Raw genomic sequence first — 14,484 nt, 5'->3', positions numbered from 1 at the left:
CAGCGGGACGCCTGCTTCTCCCTCTCCCACTCCCCCTGCTTGTGTTCCCTCTCTTGCTGTATCTCTCTCTGTCAAATAAATAAAATCTTTGAAGAAAAAAAAAAATGAGTTGCAGAAAAACTCACATATGGCCCCATTTTAATGTTTTAAATTGAAGTTTATATATTAAAAATCTTAATACATTTATTAAGCTCATGTATTTCAAGCCCTAAGACAGTGCTGACCACACAGAAGGCACTCAATAATAGTAACTGGCACACAATAAAATCATATCTGCACTGTGAAATGGCTAACATATTCTTGTTTCTCAAAATTCAATTTCCTCTTTAAGTTGTAAATATCCTGAAGGCAAAAATGATGAAAACTTTGTTGTCTCCAAACTATGCATTTTGTATAATTATCTTCAAAGACATAGTTTAATTTGGGCAAGCAGAACACTACCCTACATTTTTGGCTCTAACTAGATTGCTCAAATGCGTTGTGAGAAATCAAGTAATGTGTTACCTGCTGTGAATTCCACACCGCCCACCCCACGCCCCCTTCACAGCACTAAAGGGAAAGTATGCATCTTCATACCATTTTGTGGACTTCTATGTAACTTATTTATTTAAATCTCTGTATATATCTTAAAAGCAAAGCGCTTATGTCTCTCTTCATCCCCTAATGCAAGAGAAATAGTGTAAGATATTGGGTACCAGTTGTCAATATTTAATTCTGTGTAATTAAATAATTAACGTGTAGCTTCATATTAATTCCCTGGAATAATGACATTTAGATCAAGGCATCACCAGCAAAGGGACTTCTCCAGAAGAAACAAAATCAGCATCACAGGATTACGGAAAGGAACCGCGCCTGCTCCCAGCCCGCTACAGTCCCTGACAACTCAAAGCAGGATGTAGTCCCATATCCTTAGCTCCAACCTCAAACTTCTTAAAGTGAATTAAACAAAGTGACTTCCAAATAAATATAAAAGAAACTCTGCCCTCAGTGATTCCATGTAAGCCTATAGTTCTGTGTCTATTCACCAACCTCCAAAGCCAGCCATGGTTCATCTAAGAAAGGGTGTTTTAATCAGAAGGCTTTATCGCGACACTGAAATCCCATCCAACCCAGGAGATCCTCAGGCAAGTGAACACACATAAATTTCACATGACTGGGTAGAAACTGCCTAAGCTCTTGAGCCCCTGGATGCATGGCCAAGAGGGGTTGACCAGCTATGGAGGCTTTAATCGTTTTCAAGATAAGGGTCCACTTATAAAATCTAACTCACCGAGATGCATGTGCATTCGCAAAACCTTTAAAAGAATTTTAGGTCCGCACACTAGCAAATGGTGATCCTAACAGCGAAGACTTACATTTCTCCTGTGGGCGGAAATACCCCTTTGCCTAAATTTGCACATGCCCAAAGCACTCTTCTGCTGGGCCACTGAAACAGAAACAGATAAGTCGCACTTTTTATCACAGTGGAACAATGTAGACTTGGACTTTGTTATTCTACCTGAATGCCGGTCGGTCTTATTTTTTTTTAAAGTATTAAGTTTTCTTAACATCGATACTGCTATTCACACACAAGATAGTAAATAGAATCCTAGTGTGCCTCAACAACATTTAACTATCAAAAGAAGCATTTCCATGATTGATAGGACAAGAAATGGAACTTGACCCTCAGTCAAAATAATAAACGCGCTGACCTGAATGTCTGGATTTGCAGGCAAGGAACAATAGGTAAGCCACGAAGAACAGGACCGGCCCCAGAATGACGAAGCAATTTAACTGTGCCTCACCTTGAAAATGTGACAAAATGGAATAAGCAAATCGAACAGCCATCTTAGGACACCTGGGGATGAACACCAGCTTAGCTCTGTCTCCTCACAAGGCAGGGTCTTGAAGCCTAGGTGTGGCACATGGTAAGTATGCCAACATCCTCCTGCAACTTCACACTTGTCAACCCCTTACCTTTCCCCTCCCCCCCCCCAAAAAAACACCGGCCAGTCCTCACAGAATGGCTTGTTGTGAAGTCCCTCAGGGCTGGGACGTCGCAGTCCTCTCGGTACTCGCCCGAACTCCCACCAGGAGCACAGGACACAGGAATCATACTCCAAACAGACTGTCGGAAGGAAGGACCGAAAACGCAGGACGCAGCGTCTCACCTTCATCCCCTTAAAGAGAAGCATCCTCTTACAGGAGATCCGTTTGCTTTGAGTGAATGACTTCTTCTTCCGAGAAACAGCTCTTCTGAATCATTCTTGCTACCCGTTTCAGAGGGAAATATTCATTTTTATTATCATTAACGTTATTATATTTAAATGACCTATTAAAAAGGACTAATTGAATATATTTGTTCCAGATCCCTTCCGAAGAAAAAAAGTGTTGCCTCTCCGCAAGGCGCTTTATTTTACTTCGGTAAGCTCTGGTGCAGAGCCCCGAGTGCAGGGACTCCTACCCCATCAGGGGCTCGGGGGAGCAAGGGGGCCGACCGGGGCGGGGCGGGGGGGTGCGCCGCAGAACCATCGTCTTGGGGAAATAGTCTGCCCCTCCGCAGAAACGCATTCAGTGCATATGCTATCAGTCCAGCAATGAATGACATGACGAATCAGCCGGGGTCTCACTCCAGATGCACCGTTAAGCCCAAACAGCGAATTCATGCCACATTTTATAAATCTGCTTTCTAAACTGTGGGGTTAACAAGACTAAAATGTGGCAAATTATGATAAAACAGGTTTAAATCTTACGGGGCAATATAAATAACATCTACCTAATTGAATAATTCTTATCTCTTTTCTAAAAAAAAGAAAAACAACAACAGATGATGTTTTTTGATGTACAGAAAGTGGGAAGAACCAAGTCGCTCACACAGTTGATATGCTGGATGTAAAATTATCGCTAGAGGAGACAGAAAATGAACTCAAACCATGACACTCTTCTGTCTGTCTTCTGAAAGTCTCAGGGCAAGCAGGCTTATCTCTTATTTAGTCCACTCTGTAACTGGTGAGTCACGCACCGCACACCCCCCTTTGCTGGGCCTTGGGAAAGGCCAGCATCTCGTCCCACTTCACAGATGAAGAAGTGAAGGCACACCGAGGCTCTGTCACCGGCCACAAGTCACTGCCGGATCCTGGATTCGAGGCTCCATCGCCTCACACCAAAACTCCTTTTTTTTTTTTTTTTAAGATTTTTATTTATTTATTTGATAGAGACACAGCGAGAGAGGGAACACAAGCAGGGGGAGGGGGAGAGGGAGAAGCAGGCTTCCCGCAGAGCAGGGAGCCCGATGCGGGGCTCGATCCCAGGACCCGGGGATCGTGACCTGAGCCGAAGGCAGACGCTTAACTACGAAGCCACCCAGGTGCCCCTCAAAACTCCTTTTGACACAAAAGTGAGACGCCGTATCCCCGAGGGGGGTCTAGTCAGATCATGCAGGAACACGGGAGAACACCCACACACAGCACACTGTCGCCCCAAGAGCACACTCGGTGAAATGCCGGGGACCGACAGAGGGACACGCTGCGGGGCCGGGCCTCAGCCTCCTGGCCATCCTTGCTGCCCCTGCGGGACGTACCCCTCAGCCCCCAGTGCCCCACCCCGCTATCTCTGGTTCCTGGCACAGATCTTGAGAGTGATGACAAACGACCTTTCTTCCTTTCATTAAACTGCTGGGATTTGACAGAGACATTCCCAAAGCATCTTCCCTTAGTGTCCTTGCGGAAGAACAGCTGAGCTTTCAGAGTGAAGATTTCTGACTCACCTCAGCAACTGGCCATGGTTTAGGGCGGAGCAGGTCATCTCCCCCCCGCCCCCCTTACAACTGCACCATCCTATGTGGTAGCCAAATGGGGCTAGTCCAAATGGGGATGAGCTGTGTTAAACACACGCCCGATTTCCAAGACTCAGTGTAAAAGCAGAACAAAAAATATCTCAGTAATAATTTTTATGTCCTTTACATGTTCAAGTAACAGTTTGTATAGATTGGGTTATATAAGACAAATTAATGTGATTTTACCCATTTCTTTAACCTTTCTCATGTGGTTACTGGAAACTCTGAAACGACAGATGCATCGTAATTCCATCGGGCAGCGCTGTCCGGGCTCTGTGGGCACACACTGCGGCCCTGGGCCAAATCCTGCCCACCACCTGTTTTTGTATGGCTTGTGGGCTAAGAATGTTTTTTACATTCTTAAGTGGTTGGAAAAAAACCAAAAGAAGAATAACAATTTGTGACACATAAAATCATAGGAATGTCAAGTTTCAGTGTCCATAAATAAAGCTTCTTTATGTGCTGACTTGCCGTCCAGGGCGGTCTCTGCACTACAAGACAGAGCAGCTACAACAGACAAGAGCTGGCCCACAGAGCCCGAAATATCTAATATCTGGCCCTTCACAGAAAACGTCTGCCGACCCCTGCCCTGCGGTCTCGTAAATACAGGCCTCTAGTTTCCACGGCTCGGAAGCGTTGGGCTCAAGCCCCCATGGGCTCCAGCACCACCTCCCCTTCCGAAGCTGACCTGGGGAACAGGCAAGGGGAGCCCCACCAGCTGGCTGGAACCGCTGGGGGCTGGTGCAGGAGCTTCCCTGCTTCGAATCCTCAGACCACCCTCTGAATTTCTCCTTCCTGATGGATGACTCAAAATCTTTGTCCTCAGAGCAGATACGATGACATACTGAGTCTGCCATGTTCTAAGTCCCCAAAGGCTCGGGCAGCTGGGTCCCACTCATGGGACCTACACACTGGCTCCCAGCTTCTCTGCAGTGGTTCCTGGGTAACCCCAGCCATCTAGAAGGCGAGGGAGCTTGGAGGGTGGGGGGACTGGTCCTCCATAGAGTGATCTATCTCTACAGAGATACAATTCCAGGTGGCTCAGACCAACCACACACTTTTTAAACAAGCATGAGGAAGGTTATAAACTCAAGGTGACTGCCCAAAAGAGGTCCACTGAGATAGCCCAGCTATGGGGCTTTGACCAAGTCACCTGCGTGGGTCTCAGCATGCTCCTGGGGGAACAGGGGCTAAAAGGACTCCCTAGCTCCTGTTATGAATACCAAAGGATACCCATAAGGAATGTGGGCCACTCCCTTGCTCACCATGGGCCTGTGATCAATGTTTGTGGAAAGGAAATGAGGCTTAACAGAGCACTTATGAGCTATTTATTTTGGGGGCTGCTTATTCAGGCATTCACCAAATTTGATTCAAGTCTATAATAAGACATTAGAAATAAAAATTAAACTTCTAATATAATGGGAAACTGTAATACTCAGTAACTTGGATCATATTTTCATGGTGATTCAAAAAACAGCTCTCAGTGCTTTGGACTTTGTCATTGTGCCACTGGTTCTCTGTAACAGCCACTACGAGAACAACCTTCCAAAAGTCACTATGCACTGACCATAAGAATATCACTGAAGACACTGTCCACTTTAAAAAAAAAAAAACAAAACATACCCTGTATAAAAACAGCCAATATCAGAATCAACGTAAAAAAGTTTCCTTTAGTGTTTGTGCTAAAAGAGGCTTTCCTTCCACAGGAGAATTGATGAGTTTTGCCCTTGTCATCAATTCAACATATAAATGGCATGTTTCACTCCTTGTTTTTGTCACCAGAAAGCTCAGATTCTAAATTCTGGTTCAAGTATACCTACTGGAAAGACTGTTGTGATCTGGATATACAATCCCATTTTCCCTTCATTAAGGTCTATTATTTCATTTCCTTGTTCTTGATTTTTATTAATGTTTCACTATATATTTAACATGTGACCCAGGTACTCCTCGTCTTGTTTATGGAATGAGATGCGTATAAACCAGCAAACTCTTACTACCAACATATAAATAACAAGATTTCAATTACCAGATATTCAAACAATCCTGCAAAAATTCTCACACAAGGGATGACGTCCATAAAGTAAAACACTGATCAAACAGATCTATGCAATTCTGAGTTTATGTTGGACATAATATATTATAAAAAATTCTAGAAAGGCAGCAAACTACCTAGGATACAGTTTTTGGTAAATAATGAAAAAGTATTCAGTACTATCTTCTTCAGAAAAGGAAAAACAGATTCTAAATTGGGGTCTCAACTTCCTGATTTTTCCTCTGAAGTGAAAACCTAGAACATCAGCCCTGTTTGCTCACCTGGAGAAAGCAAAAGCAGGTAGGCTTTCTAAGCAGCTCTTGCATAATGAAGTAAAATTCGCGGTGTCCTGGCCCAGCTCCCAAGTTAACCAAGGCTGGCGGAGGGGAGGGAGACCTCTCCACAAACTGGTAATAGTCTGCCGGAGTCCATTTAGCAACCAGGAGCAGACCAGACACCAGCCAGCCAGGACCACAGGCTGCCATGTGTGGCCTCACGCCTCATCTGCCATCGGAGAGAGGACAGGGAAATGAACGTCTCCCTGTATTTGGCTCACTCCTGTGCCCAACTTCCTTTCCCTCGGTTGCCATGTTGCCCACACGCACCAAGGATGTGCTGAAGGCGAGGTGCTCCACTCCCTATCCCACCCCAGCTAGCAGCGCCCCCCCGGACGTCTGTGGTCCTCGGCCCTGTCTCTCAGAGCACCCACCATGCAGATGCCCGCTCTCCACCAGCACTCCTGCACTCCACCGTCTGCTGCAGTTTAGGACAGAACGCCCATGAGAAACCGGTGGTCTCTCAACAACTATCATTTGTCTTCTCTGATCCCTTTCCCTGAAATTTTTGGTGGCTTCTTTTTTTTTCTTTTAGGGTTTTCTACCCCATGCTTGTCATTTACTTTCTATAGTTACTGTCTCACAAAAAGGGATGTTATTATTGGTGCTACCACTGGATTTCCCAAGAAAATCTATACCCTGGCCCCTTGCTGAGCTGGAAACCGTGCAAACAGCCACTGGGTCTTTGGTGACCTGGCCTTCCCTCCTTGTCTGAGCTCGGCAGTGCTGCAGGAAACTTGGAATGGGATGAGCCGTCCAGTTCTCACACTAACACGCTATCCCCACTGAGAGACGCAAACATTTAGCCCATATTTTTTCTTCTCTTTGGGGCTAGAGCTGAGCATCAGAAGGTAAAATTGAAGTGGGGAAGTATACTATCCACAGTCCTAAATACCCCATCACTTGCAGGGTCTACACTCTGCGGCACTAAATGAGCTCGCAATAAGGTCACCTCGAAAGTGGGCTTGCGTCTACCTCCCCTTGCTGTGCACCTCCAGCGCGTATTGGGAACTGGGAATCCCGGAACCTGTTTGAGCTCTGCTCTATGGCCGTGGTCAGGGCTGAACCACTAAATCCATCAGCGTTTCAGTTCCCATAAAATGTCAGGATCCACCCCAAACCACCTCCAAGTTTCCTACCAATTATAACACATATATAACCCTCAATATGAAACTTCTAAAACAAGCCCAAACAGAAATAACATAAATTTACAAAGAAAGGTAAACAGTCATGAAAGTAAACGTTTTCCTTCACAGTCATTCTATAGAATTGATTTAACGCTCACGCTCCTAACCGAGATGGAAACCATACCCTGGAGTGAGGAGCCACGTGAACTCTCCTCCAGCCGAGAAGGTGCAGCTTCATCAGCCACCACCCCGTAAGCTTCTAAAAGGTGCCTTTGTGGCCCAGAAGACCCACCACACTTTCCAAAATGGTCTATTATGTCCATAGACAGTCGGAAGACCTCACGATACGACTGCTTGAAATGCACGCAGACGACTGCCCTTCTACCGTTTGCAGCCAAACTCAAACACGGACTGTACATCATCTCCAACCAAATCCCAAATCCAAACTGCAGTAACCTCCTTTTTTAACCAATTCCTACAGACACTTAAAACTGCATAGCTGTTAGAAAAATTAACCTTCCTTCCCAAAGTTCAGAGTGTCAGCAGCCCGTGATCTGTCATCAATCTAGAACAACGGAGAAGCCAATCTTCCTGTAAAACCATTAACAGATTCTGCTTTTCTGTCACCAGGGTAATTTACGGAGGCCAATTTTAATCCTACCGCTAAACCACTAATCCCACGACTCCACAGAATTGTCCCCAAGTTTACGTTGCTATGGCAAGGACTTTTATGCGAGGAATTCACATATTTACTACCAGTCATGTTTTTTAAGTTGGCTTTAGGACGAAGATCATCTTCCTCGCCTCTTACTTTAAAAAGTAAAAAGCCATTTTTGGAATCAGGACGGCCCTTGAACACCTGGGCTGCGCTCTACTCATCAGAATAACACTAATGTAAATTACGCGTGGTATTACTCGAAGGGACAAATTATCGTCATTATGCTAATGGTCACGCTAAAGACATGAAAAGCTTTGGTATGATGAATCTAAATCTGGTGGGAATATGATTATCAATGCGAATGATGATATTTTCTCAAACTGGTATAAAAATGTCCTCCCCGTGTCACTGATAATGTCAATATAAATTATGCATCACCAAAAGCGGCGTTCGCACACGCAGCTGCAATGCTATGAGGTGACACCCAGGCCCGCCTTCCTGCCCACAGATGCCCAGCTCTGACACCACACGCGCGGACACACACACACACACACACACACACGGAGTATAGGTGTGTTTATTTCTTCCCTTAAAACAGGGAAAAACAGTACGATGAAAGCTAACGAGACAGATTCAATGAGAGGGGTACCGAGAGACGCATTAGCTCCGGACGCTAACAATGGAAGCACAATCTTCATGCTGTTCCCTGTTCATAAATTCCCGGGATGTCGCCTAAGAAGCCACTCTGGTGAATTAAACCCAAGACTATCCAAAAATTCAAAAGCAGTATGTGTAAACAAATCACTAAGTGAAAGCATCTCTGTTCTGCCTCTAGATCATTCCAAAACAGCATCACAGAAGTTTAAACTATGAAACGGGATTGTCCATCTGTTCATTGATCCAACCATCCATTTAAAAAAAAAATAGCCAAGTCTTTAAGGGGGGGGGAACACATTTTTTAGGTCTAGCTTAAAATCACTGAAATAATCAGGAACTAAACAGGGAGTATCAGCCTATTTGCAACCCACAGAAGTTTTAACTACTCCCACTGGGCTCTGTATTTCCCTGAATTAACACAATCAGTCAACATTTAATATCAAACTATTTACCACAAAAATTATTTCAGGAAAGAAACAAGCGATACTTGCTCACTACCCTTTCACGTCAATCGAACAGGAAGCTGCTAAAGCCAGGAGCAGCCTCTCCACACCACTTTGGATGCATTCTTCACTGCACTAAATTTCAAAGAACATTCTCGAACGCTGAAATCAATCAATGCCTAACACCATGCCAAGTCAGCTTGAGCAATATAGGTTAAATAGTGCCATATGGCAAAGACAGACACATGTTGCCCTTTTCTGAAACAAAGGGGAAAATTCCTAAACAAATACCCTTTACTTTAACATGGGAAGAGCTGAAGACAGGGGTTTCCAAGTGTTGCTAAATAATGCTGAAAATTCTATTTTAATCCTTAAGGACTATTCAGGAAAAACTGCAGAGTTTTAACAGAGAACCTCATTTAAGAGTCTCTCTTTAACGATGTCCTGAAAGCTAACACCACATGTTAGCCTAAGCTCACCATCCCCTAAAAGAGCAAGAAAATAACAGGACAGCTGTATCCAAAGGCTGAGCAGACATCAGCAACTCCCCGGGGTGTCAGATCCACAAGAGACCAGTCTACCTGCTTCTGAAGGAATAACACGCCAGATTAATTTTGTCTTGAAATAAAATATATTAAAAATCTCACCCTGTGTTCAGCACTCCACTGAGGAACTGTCTGAACTTCACAATCACATATAATACCTATCCCTGAAATTTCGAATAAACAACGTGATTAAATTCGTGACCAAATACACACACACACACACACACACCAACACCCAGAAAGAAAAAAAAATCTACCAGAATGAACTCATATTTGAAATAAACAGTAAAATGTATCTAAACCCAATATAGTTTCTAAATGATTTATTTTTTCTATTCCCGGGTGGTGTTTTATTTATTACTTTACATCTGTTTACATGTTTACGTTCTCAAAGTAGTTGCATTTCTAATTACTCCTGCTTTGTGATTTTTAGTACCAGAGGATTCGAAGAATAAATAAAGACCAGATCTTTTTGGAGAACTACTTTTAAGGAATGTTGAGAGCCACAAAATTACACTTCTTTACACTTCGAATGTATGCCGCTGGAAAACATCTCATTCTGGACATAAATATGACAACCAGCTCCAGCTTTGGAAAGAAAAGCTTCAGCTGTTCAAATCACGTGTAGCCAGATGCAAGGGATAAGGAATACACAAAACGGACAGTTGCAACTGCTAATTTTTACCAGTCCGTCTAAAATATACTTGATATACCTTAGTGGGGGGTACAAATTTCAAATACAAGCAATGCATTTATAGGGCCTGTACATGCATCCTCCCAGAGCTATTAAAGTCATACCCCTAAAATAGTCCTCTGCCGAAGAAAATTAATTTTAAAACAAACATGCATTTTAAAGAACTGGATGAGACATTTTAAATTCATAGTGAAAGTTTTTCTTTATTCTTCCCGTAAGGTTAATTTTATTAGTAAATTCTTCATAAATAAACATTTGATGTGATTCCTTTCTTAAAATGGGTTTGTGACATCACCAATACTCCTGAGAACTCTAAGATAATCCCAGCTAGAGTCCTATGATAAAGAGGATGTCCTGTATCCCCACCCACCCCTAACTCACTCACTCTACTCTGGTGAGAAAGGTGGGGAGGGGGGTCTCAACCCACTCCGGGCAGAGGTCACCCCTCCATCAAAGAGAAATGTCCCACCTCTCCCACCCCAAACTCCCTTATTTCTGGGACCAGTGAGAACTGAGGCCAAGGCCTGAATCCAAAAATGCTGTTACTCACGTGGCCCTGAGACGCATTCAGACCCGTAACAGGCTGCTGCCAACACTCTGTTGGCCGTTGGCCATCGGGTGGAAAGGCTAGCGGTGAGAGCCCCAGAGGAAGGACAGGACAGGAAGGAGAAGAGGGTCTCAATCACACCGCTTGGCCCATGCCACCAGTTAGCACCAAGCCAAGCACAGAGCAGGAGGTGAAGACTTGCTGGTACCCAAACTCCTGGGCCAGCTATATGGCAGCCCACCGACACCTGTCTGCGGCCGACATTTACACTTGCCTTCTAGACGCTCCAGCCTGCTATCTACCCCCACATCATACGGGTAGATGCAGTCTGATCAGACCTCGGAACCACCCACGTCCGAACTCTGCGCCTCACCTGAAAAATGCAAAGCCATAAGGCATGGCATTTCCCATCCACGGAGTCATGGTCTGGGAGCCAAAGTGACACAATCACTCTGCACGTTTGGACATCACTAATTCTGGAAGCAAGGGTCAAAGGTGCCGAGCAGTAAGCAATCCAGGAAGGTCTATGTACTGGCTGCTAGTTCAGCGGTCAGTTCAAGTACAAAGCAGGAGTCCACCGAGGGTCGGGGCAGCTCAGGCGCACTCAGCAGGGCCAGGGTGTCGCACGGCCCCTAGCTCTCTCTGGACTTCGGTCAGGAAGAGGAGAGCTAATTAAACTTTTCCCACAGCCTCTGGACCTTTTGAGGGGGAGGGGTGAGGGCAGCAAAGAGATGTACTTCTGAAAGAACCACTTGATCGCGTCAGAAGAGCTCTGTGCAAGCACTAAAATGTATAAACACAGCGCGTAAGATGTCTGCCTTTGAGGAAGGAATGTTACTTCTATATTCAAATATTTAAAATGCAGATATGTAATCAAATGAATGTAACTTTCTTTTGCTTTCTTCCATTATGTCTCTTACTCCTGCTTCAGTCCATGCCCTTGAGAAAGTCTGGATGTCTCCAGCTAAATTTGGCCTTCAAACACGGACGAAAAAGTTGTTTCCTGCACCTTTAATACAGATGCTTTATTCAGTTAGAAACCTAGTTGCAAGCAAAATACCACTTTTAATTATATAATTAACACTTGCCCTGTTCTCCGAGGTTGAAAATGGAATAAAACCCAAAATAGCGTCCTGTCTTGAACAGTGAAAACAAGCACATTATAACAGAAAAGTGCAAGCATTTGGACAAGCTCCTTCGTGCTGGATGTAACCAGCCTGTACTCCGGTCTCCTATTCCTAGGACATTAAGGTATAATGCCCCTGAAACTCCACACACAATCCCCAGCCTGACATAGAGCCACTCCCACAAAATGCCTGTTTAAAAGATTCCTTCTGGTAAATTACAAATAAGACCACTAGGTATCCTGGAAAATGAATACATAAAAATCCACAACAACCCATTAAACTGAGTGCTGGTTTTTCAAGACAGTCCATGACTAAACGCTACTCAACGTCCTCGGTCACATTACCACTTTTCCCTATTTGGTAAGACTGAAAACCATCTGGGAGAGCATACCTCATTCTCAAGTATCCTCTAAAGAAATCTCTCTTCTTTTCCACATAATTGTTGCGACACAACATCCACATCAAATGGGTCACCTATAAAACTCAAATACCTTCATGTAGGAGCAATTAAGGTAAATGAAGGTAAAGTTCAATTTATGGACATAGAAACAACATGCTTTTCCCATTGGCCAGCTTTCAAAAACATCTCTCATTCTCTTTCCTCCTGGAAGGTCTCTGGGACAACATCCTCCAAAGTTAGACACATAGGACTTCAAAGTTCCAGGAAAATTTGAATCTCTCAATTGTCCAGTCAACTTTAAAGGTTGTTTACCAGTAACAATGGGATTAACACCAAAGATGTAAACTCTACTCGCCAGCAATGAGTATCAGTCACACAAGGCAAAGTTCTTGATCTGGTATCTCTCAGTTACTAGGCCACTTGGGAAAGAGGACTCTGGCAAAAGCTTTCAGAAATAAAAACAAGCAAAACTCCTCTCTCCCCGCTGAACTCTACACCTACCACAAATGCTGCTTGGATGCTTTGTTTCATCTTAGAGAGACATTCCCACTCTCTCCCCTTGCTGGTTTTATTACACATCCCTTGGGACTGTTATTTTTTTAAAATGTTAATGTGCCCCCTACGTTTCAGTATATTCAAATGAGCTAATTTAAGAAAACAAAGTCCTCCTACTGAACTAAGAAAAATACTAGACCCACAGGCTTGGGGCTCAGCACCTCAACATTCTAAGTCCTTGAGGTTTGTGACTGCTTCTGGCTGGGCCCCTCCAAGATGGCATGGGAGCCTAGTGAAACTAAAGATGTCCTCCTCCGGTGACCAGCCCTCAGAGCCAGGCTCCAGGCCAGCTCACGCAACTTGCTCCCCAATTCCTGCAAGAGGGGGAAGCTCCCAATCCTGCCCAGCAGAGGCATGTGGCATATTTAATTCTAGCGGGTCTGGGTAAACATAAATAGCACAGCTATTTTGACGCAACAATCAAAGAATGTAAGAGAAAATGAAGGAGGAAACAAACAAATGATAAAATGATGAAGTGAGCTTTTTTACGCAGCAGTAGAAAGTATCCTATCAAATAGCAGGCATGCCTAGTTCCTTAAAGGAGCACTTACATTCCTAAACCAAAATACTCCAATCATATTAATAGGGCGGCTTAAAAAATAATCTGGAGAGGATCCTGCTGGGGGACTATCCAGCCTTGCTTCCACTCGGGTCAGTACTTCAATGGCATTTTATTCCACGGCCACAGGATGGAGAGCCACCAGTTTTTAAATCATCTTTATCAGGACTGCAGACTTAACGGCAGGTTCATGAGGGAAATGCCTTCCGTGGCAGGTTTAATTAAGACCACCTTCTAAAGTTCCTTTTGTGATTTGCTGTTGGGTCCCACAGCCCCTGCCCTTTGTTACGCAGTGGACCCCGCTAGCAGGCCCGGCCCCACGCCCTCGGGCACATCTGGGCTTCCAGGAACAGCCCCCCGCATCCACGCGGGCTGTTCGCCGCCGGGACGGGAAGAGGCCACGCAGGCAAGACGCCACACCCACGCGCGGCAGCCCCTCGCGGGGACGGCCTGCGGCCGCCCCAGCGCCGCCCACCCTCAGCCGCACGGTGCCCCGGCCGGGACCGAATCAGGTGTGAGTACTTATGTAATCGTCCTCAGGGGCCACGCCTTTCCCACCGCCCCACCTCCGCCAGAACAAAGTGAAGTTTAAAATAGAAACCAATTACCTGGCCTCAGCCGCGCCTTGGCCCCCGGAGCGCGGCCCGCGCCGCCACGCAGACCCCCGCCCCCCGGCCCCGCGGAGACACCCTCCCCACGCATCCCCGCCGGGGCCAGGCCCCCCACTCCCCGCCCCCGCCCCGCGCAGACCCCCGCCCCGGCCAGGCCCCCCCCAAGCCCCCACCCCGCGGAGATCCACACACACACCCCGGCTAGACCCCCATTACCCGCCCCCACCCCGCCAAAACCCCGGCCGTCCGGCCCAGCGGAGACCCCCGCCGCGGGCCAGGCCCCCCACTCCCCGCCCCCGCCCCATGCAGACCTCCGCCCCGGCCAGGCCCCCCACTCCCCGCCCGGCTGCCCCACTCCCCGACCCCTCCCTCCCAGCCTG

The 14,484-nt window shown here is 45.8% G+C and overlaps 1 protein-coding gene across 6 annotated transcripts in view; it reads right to left on the bottom strand.

Annotated features, from left to right (window-relative positions):
• ZNF516 (zinc finger protein 516) overlaps nucleotides 1-14,484 on the bottom strand; it is a 116,696-nt gene that overhangs the window by 98,513 nt on the left and 3,699 nt on the right. Inside the window, exons 1-2 of one of the 6 annotated variants that reach the window (XM_081800995.1) lie at nucleotides 3,746-13,968; nucleotides 2,151-2,249 (exon numbers count right to left, since the gene is read on the bottom strand). The exons of 2 other annotated variants lie outside the window; for them this stretch is intronic. The gene's annotated coding sequence lies outside the window, so the exon portion shown is untranslated. Of the gene's footprint in view, nucleotides 1-2,150; nucleotides 13,970-14,484 lie in introns of those variants that run through there. 3 more of the 6 variants (XM_081801000.1, XM_081800994.1, XM_081800999.1) reach the window with 3 other exon arrangements.

Source organism: Leptonychotes weddellii, chromosome 13 (genome assembly GCF_054177405.1).
Source record: "Leptonychotes weddellii isolate Sample4059 chromosome 13, ASM5417740v2, whole genome shotgun sequence".
NCBI classification, from domain to species: domain Eukaryota; kingdom Metazoa; phylum Chordata; class Mammalia; order Carnivora; family Phocidae; genus Leptonychotes; species Leptonychotes weddellii.
The sequence above is the reverse complement of the archived record's forward strand: the minus strand, read 5'-3'. Positions and strand labels throughout refer to the sequence as shown.